Here is a 7,551-nt window from a genome sequence, read left to right on the forward strand (position 1 = left end):
GTTGTTTTGCTAGTATACCAATGCTGGTGAGTATCATGAAACCAGAAAAGGTTGACGATCTGATTTGTTTTAGAGGTGGTGAGTTCCAGGTTTCCCATTAGAGTGGTAGAACAGGGGCTGTCTGAAGTTGAAGATGTGAGCAGGTCCTTGACGGGTAACTATAGCGGCGATGGGAAGAATATTGAGCAGGGTAGGGCTGAGTCTGTCGTGTCGAAATCTGAATCGGTTCTTGGCCTTAGGTTGGATAAGCTATCAGGTGGGGAACGTGGTTGGGAAGAGGAGGCAATCAATGCTATGTTCATTGAGAAACCAAACGACATAGTTGGAAGCCGGTTTCTACATCAGAACGTGTTTGGTTTGGAAGAAGAGTTATTTGGTGCAGTAAGGGCCGAAAATAAGGAGGGTGAAAGGGATTTCCATGGGTCAAGTAATCATGCTAGGGCTGATGTGATAAATATGGGCTTTTCTTTGGGTGAAATTCGAGTGGGCATTGAGATGGGAGTCCAAGAAGATAATAGAAATCAATTAACCCATAAGGCTGTGTTGGGCCATGAAGCAAATTTAGAAATTGTAAAAAATTTCATATAACGTAGCAGAAATGAGCATTTCTAAAATTCAAAGGGAAAAGTCGGATGAGGCAAAAGAGGGCAGCATTCTAGAAGGAGAAAGTGATATAGTGGAGAATCATTTAGTATTGCCGAATCGCAAGAACCGGAAATCAAATGGTTGGAAGTTCCGATCCATGCTTGACATTCAGGACAAAGTTCTTTCGATAAAAGAGTAGAGGAAGAGAGATAGGGCAATGAGAAAACAAAGAGGAAAAGGAAAAGTGGACAGAGAAGATACGGTCGTGAATGCGTCGTTGTCGGATTTGGATATCAGCAATAGGAAAAGGCTGATACTCAGAGAGGCAAGGAAAGCTTCGGAAATTGGCAAAAAACTCAAGTTTAGTGTTCCGGGAGATGATTGAGAAGTGGTGGAGGATATTATGCGACTTGAAGAAAGGCAATGATGAAGTTTTAATGATCCGGTAGACGTCTGATAGGGGTCTAGGGGTTTATTGTCGGAAGTGAAAAAAAAGTTCTCTTAAAAGGATGATTTGTAGAACTAGAACAAATGTATGTTTTATATAAGAATCTAAACGAGGAATTTCTTTGGCATATGATTGCCCTTTGTCGATGCAAGAGTGGAACTTACATCTTAATTACCTTGGGATTTCGTTAGGTACTGATCCTAGAAAAATTGCTACTTGGGAACCTATTGTGGGAACATTTAGAAAGAGGTTGGTAGGTTGGAAGTGTAAGACGTTGTCTTTTGCTGCAAGAGTAGTGCTAATTAACTTAGTTCTGTCTTCCCTTCCTATCTATTTTATGTCCTTATTTCAAGCACCGGCTACTGTGATTAACAGCATCAACAGAACCAGAAGACAGTTCTTATGAGGAGGATTAGAAAATACAAGAAAAATTGCGAGGGTAGGATGGGATAGAGTGTGTCTATCGAGAAAGTTGGGAGGAGCTGGTGTGGTTAATCCCAAGGTAAAAAATCGCGCTCTTATGGCAAAATGGGGTTGGAGATTCACTATGGAAAAGAATGCTTTGTGGAGGAAGGTGATAAAATCAAAGTATGGTTTGTCAAAGTAAAATTCGAGATTGAAGATAACCAAGACAAAGGAAATGTCAGTAGTTTGGTGTGGTATTGTGGAAAATTCCAAAAGTGAGAAGGTGTCTAAATGGATTGGGCAGAATTGTTTTAGATGGGTGCTTGGAAATGGGAAACGGTGTTATTTTAGGAGGATGTTTGGTGCCGGAACCGGTCACTACAAGTGGAATTTCCAGGACTCTTCAGACTAGCAACGATTAAGAATAGTTTGGTTTATGAAGTTGCTACGAATAATAGATTTGAAGAGGTACAGTGGGATAGAGATTTTTTGAGAAAGTTGTTAGATAGAGAGAGTTGCATGGTGGATATATTGAAGTCGTTGGTGGGGACTTTAGAATTGAACGCGGATGTGGAGGATCGGATATTCTGGATTCATGATAGTGGAGGGAGTTCTCAGTGAAGAAGTTATCATACTTGCTATCTGTTGATGGAATGGGCGCTATTGATTTTCCGTTCAATAGAGTTTGGAAATTGAAGGTTCCATTAAGAGTGTGTAATTTTATGTGGATGTTAGTGATTAATCGTGTACCAATGGAAGATTTTCTGATTAGGTGAGGGATACAGCTGGATCTGTTATCTAGTGGCTGTCCATGGTGTGATTGAGTTACAAAAAATGTTAATCATTTGTTTTTTCTATGTCCTTTTATTAATAGTTTTTGGTCTTGTTTTTTTAATTGGTGAAGTTTTGATTGGAATAATGTGGCGAATTTTGTTGAGTTCTTTACTTTGTGCTGGAACATGCCCTGATTGGTCTGCAAAAAAGTTTATGGTTAGTGGTGATTGCGACGTCTTGTTGGTATTTGTGGCTATCTCAGAATGGTAAAGTGTTTGAAAGGTTGGTTACAACTTTGACGCTTTATTGTTTCATTCTAAAATGAGAGCGTTAATGTGGGCAAGAGCTGTTCATAATGAATGAATCTTCTTGAAAAGTGATTGGTGGAGCTGGCCGGTGAAGTGTTGTGTGGGTGGAAGATCGATAAGGACTCGGGACTTAGTTTGGGATCCTTCTCCCATGGGTAGGATAAAATTCAATGTGGCAGGGGTTGTTATGAATGAGATAACGGCTTGTGGAGGAGTGTTGAGGGATGATAAGGGGGTGGTTTCAGCTTTATTTTCTGGTAGATGTGCAACAGGGGGCTTGGAAATGGCAGTTCTAATGGCAATTAAAGAGGCTGCAGAGATGGTTATAGAGTTGAGTCAGAAGGAGCAAGTCCCTTTAATCATAAAATGCAATTCGATTACTATTTCAGATTGGTTGAAATATAGTCGTCTTCGGCTGTGGTCGTTTAGGAATTTGTTCGCGAATATTGAAGGAAGTTTAAGGTGAATGGCTGAGGTTCGGATTGAAATCACAAATCGAGGTAAGAATGGAATGGTGGAAGCCTTGGCTAAAGTAGGTTTGTCGAGGAATACCTTGTTTAGAGCATATTGATAATCTGTTTTGGGGTTTGTTAATTTTTTGGTTGTTTGTGCTATATTTTGGTATAGTTTGGCTACTTTTGATTCCTTGTTTGAACCGGTATGGGTTGGGTGATCCCAATGCCTTTTCTTGTAATCAATTGACTGAGTAAAAAAAGAAAAAAAGAAAAAAGAGAGGCTAAAATGACTTGTGAGTGTAATCGAACTTTCTTTTTTTAATATATATATTTAAATATATTTATTAAATTATATTATTGTTCTTAATATATATTATTAATCATAAGCTTAACTATTTAGTCAAATTAGAGCTTAAATTTGAATACATGCAAACTTAATCGAGGTTCGGTACGAAAATTTAAATTAAATAATAATACATATTAGCTGGTGGTTAAATGCATTGAATGCACTTTAACCCCACACCACCCAAACGGCAACACTTTAGAATTGGATATTGGACTGAGCTTAAAAACAGGCCTAAATAAACTAAGAAAACCAAAGATTTAGGCTCCCTTGATTTGGGCTTGAACTTGGACTTTAACTCTAATTATGGACTCAGATTTGGAATTTTAATTAAAAAATGAGAACTTTTTTGATCTCTTTTCTTTCACACTTCTTTGAAATCCCAAATAATAAATAAATAATTTTAATTTCACACTCTTTTAGTAGAGAGTTTGCTAGCTAGTGGAGTTACTTCTAGTAGGCTGGTAGAGTTACATTTAATTAGTTGTCTCCAACGAAATTAGAAAATATGAATTCAACATATCCAAAGGTCTCAAAATACGCCTCCTGATTAAATGGTTAAGTACGCGAATTATGGTACGCCGATTCTATTAGTATTTATGGGCCCACCAAGTTCAGTACAAGGAGTTCTGCATGACGATATGAATGCCTATACAAGGGGTTGACTGTTCAATGTAATCACTTAGTGCATTTCTTTTCTACTAAAAAAAATTGAACTAGTAGGGGAATTGGTCAAATCATTTATTCACGATTCAACCAGTTTGATTGAATAAATTATTAAAAATAAAAAATTTAAAAAATATAAAAATGGTTCAACTGGTTTGACTATTGGTTTGGTTGATCCGATCGATTCACAAGTCAACCAATCTGACCTTTTATTTTGAATTGGTACCCCAACCAATTCTCAATCCAATTAGTCCTACCATCCGATTCGGTCCAGTTCTACAGACAGTGAAGAAGCTTCATGCATTTAATTTAATACATTATAAATATTCAAAAATTTTATTTATATCATAATTTCCAAAATTTAAATTTATAAACCCCTGAATTTTAATTTATAATTTCCATAATTAAGCCACCAATTTGATGGTCAATCAGTTCGATCAGTTTGACTAGTATGATCCGACCAATCTGCCCGATTCTATTAAAGAAATCATTAAAAATATATTAAAAAACTTTGGTTCAACCGATTAAACCGCCCAATCAATCAGTTTGTACAATTTCTGGGTCAACCGGTCTAATGCCTTTCTCCAAACCGGTATCCTAGTAAGTTCCTGATTCAACTGGTCGATCTAGCTCGATTCAAACAATAATGTTCAAAATCTTCCTATATAATTAAATATTAAAAATAAAATGTTTTTAAAACTTAGAATTAGTTGAATGCTAAATTAGAATTAGTTGAATGCTAAATCTAAATTTGAATTATTCAAACAATGAATTTGAATTAATTGAAATCTTAGGTTTGACTGAAAATTGTTTTCGAAAAATAATTTTTGAAAAATGGCTTACTTTTCTGAAAAAGTTAATATTTTCTGTTGTTTGGTAGATTTTCTGAAAATATTTCATAAAAACTGCTATAAATGAAACAAACATACATTTAAGAATTTATTGTCTTTTCATTGTTTAATTGAGTTTATTTTATATCTATTAAATTTATATTTTACATTGTTTTTGCATATATTGCAATGATTTATTTATAAATAAATACATCAAATTAAATATTAAGAACCAGTGCCAAAGATAAGATTCAAAAAGAAAACAATCAACTACAAAAAGAAATTCCCTGATTTAAGAAAGTAGATTACACAAGAATATGTATATCTGGTTTTAGGGGACCTTTCTGCATCAGTTGAAATAACCATGTTGGCTGCCGACCATAGTTTGGACCTTAACATGATTGAACAGCCAATAAATGATTATAGAAAAAAATATAAACACTAGGACTGCCATTGTTATGCGAGTTGCAACTCCTTGAAAGGACAATCTCCTAGCACCAGTTTTAACATTACAGAAAGGGTTCAATTTCATTTGTATCAGAATAATCTCAAGTATTGTAGTAGTTAATAAAATTTATGCGGTTGTAACACCTCTAACCCGTGTCCATCGTTGGATTAGGGTTATGGAGCATTACCATGCAAATCCGAACAATTAATATTAAAACATATCAGTAATGTCATTTAACAACAATTACTTAAAACTCATTATAACCTTAGAATACATGTACATTTGGGCCTTAAATTGGGCCTTTGAGGCCCTAAAATCAGTTAGAAATGATCCAGGACTAAATTGAAACAAATAAAAAAATTAGGAAAAGGTTAAAAAAATTTAAAATAGGGGTCACACGGTTGTGTGGCCAGCCCGTGTGACATAGCCCAGACTGTGTAACAATCGAACAAAGGGACACATAGTCGTGTCCCAGCCCATGTCTTAAACCATGTAACTCGCTGAGTTAGGTCACATAGGTGTGTCGCAGACCTTGATCTAGATCGTATAACTCAATGAGTTAGGTCACACGGTTGTGTCACAGGTCGTGTGCCAGATCGTGTAACTCTTTGCCTTGTGACACACAGCCGTGTCGCAGACCGTGTGCTAGGCTGTGTAACTCACTGACTTGCTACACATAGCCGTGTCTTAGGCCATGTGAAATTTACACAAAAAATAACAATACACGACCCTGTAGCGAAGCTGTGTGTGTCACACGACCATATGACAGTCCGTGTGCTCCATAATTTGGCCCAAAAATAAAGCCATTTCAAAACCAAAATTTACCCAACCAAACATTCCATTTCTGCATACATTCAAAAGACTTAAACACCTTTCAATCATATAAAAACATACCAATTCGATCAATCTATTTCATCTAACCAATATGCCATTCAAAGGCACCACATTTATACCAAAACATCATTAATCATAACAAAGCAATGTAGCCACATCTCAAGCACAAAACCTAGTTATTTTAACTACCAAATGGCATCACTTATAACCATTTACATATCATCACAAACATACCAAAAAGGATCATATGTTACAAGTACCTAAAAGTGGCCAAAATGATTTAAATTTGTCAAGGTATTAAAACTCTATCAAACAAAACATAAACTCTAAAAGCATATATATACCAAATTGACCATTAACACATTCAAGAATTGCCATTATAAAAGGTCCTCTACATGCCATTTATAACCTTAGCAAACAATAATTCAAAACTACCGAAATGATTGCTGGTAGTGTGATAGATCTCCGACAAGCTTTCAACCGACTGAGCTTCTGATAATCTATGAAACAAAGGAAAGTAACTACGTAAGCAACTAGTGCTTAGTAAGTTCGTATAAACTCAAAAATCACTTACCATTCTTAAGCACAATTTATAGAATAAGCATAACATCATTACCAAGACCATAGGCTGAATAAAATCCTATATAAGTACCATCAAACTCACAAGTTAGTAACTTCATACATGATACATATAAGTTCAACCATATCATAAGTAGATTTTCAAGTACACATCATTTATTCAATTGACCTTTCCATAAGATCATGAACTAATACCCAAAACAGTTATGAAACCCTAGTGTCGCCACCGTCGCGTCAGTGCAAGTGGCACACCTGCCACCATCCCATCCGCACCGCCATGCCCACTTGCCGCCTTAGCTACCTGCAACACGCAACAGCCAATCAAAAAAACAAAACGAAAACGAAATAGAAAGTTAGAATCAGCTATAAAAGCCGAATAGGATTGATGTATCGGGTTCTGCCTTTTTTTTACAAAAAAATAAAATAAAAGTAAGAACCATTGTAGGTTTTTTCTTTCTTTCTTTCGGCTTTATAGATCTTTTTTTTCTTTTGATTTTTTTCTTTTACATGTATATATAAACGGAAACAGTAAGTAAAAGAGAGGAGGAACCCATCGGAGTCGAACTGCGCCTTTGACGTCGGAGGCTCCTTCTCTGGCGTCCAAATCGGTTGTTGAGAGGACTGAGGGTCCTTTTTCTTTTGTTTTTTGGTGTTTTGAGACCAGATTTGGGCTAAAGGGGGTCGAGATCTAAAAAATTAAGTCTTTTTGACTTTGCCGGCCACTGTGCGCTGCGGCGCTGACGCCGGCGATCAAAATCCGGCACGGTGGCCATCGGTTGGAGCTTTAGACTGGAGGGGAAGGGTTTTTGAGAGAAAGTTAGTTTTTTTAAAAGGGGAAGCAGAAAATGAAGTTTTTAAAAAAAATTTGATTTATAA

This window comes from Gossypium hirsutum, chromosome D10 (assembly GCF_007990345.1).
Source record: "Gossypium hirsutum isolate 1008001.06 chromosome D10, Gossypium_hirsutum_v2.1, whole genome shotgun sequence".
Taxonomy (NCBI): Eukaryota; Viridiplantae; Streptophyta; class Magnoliopsida; order Malvales; family Malvaceae; genus Gossypium; species Gossypium hirsutum.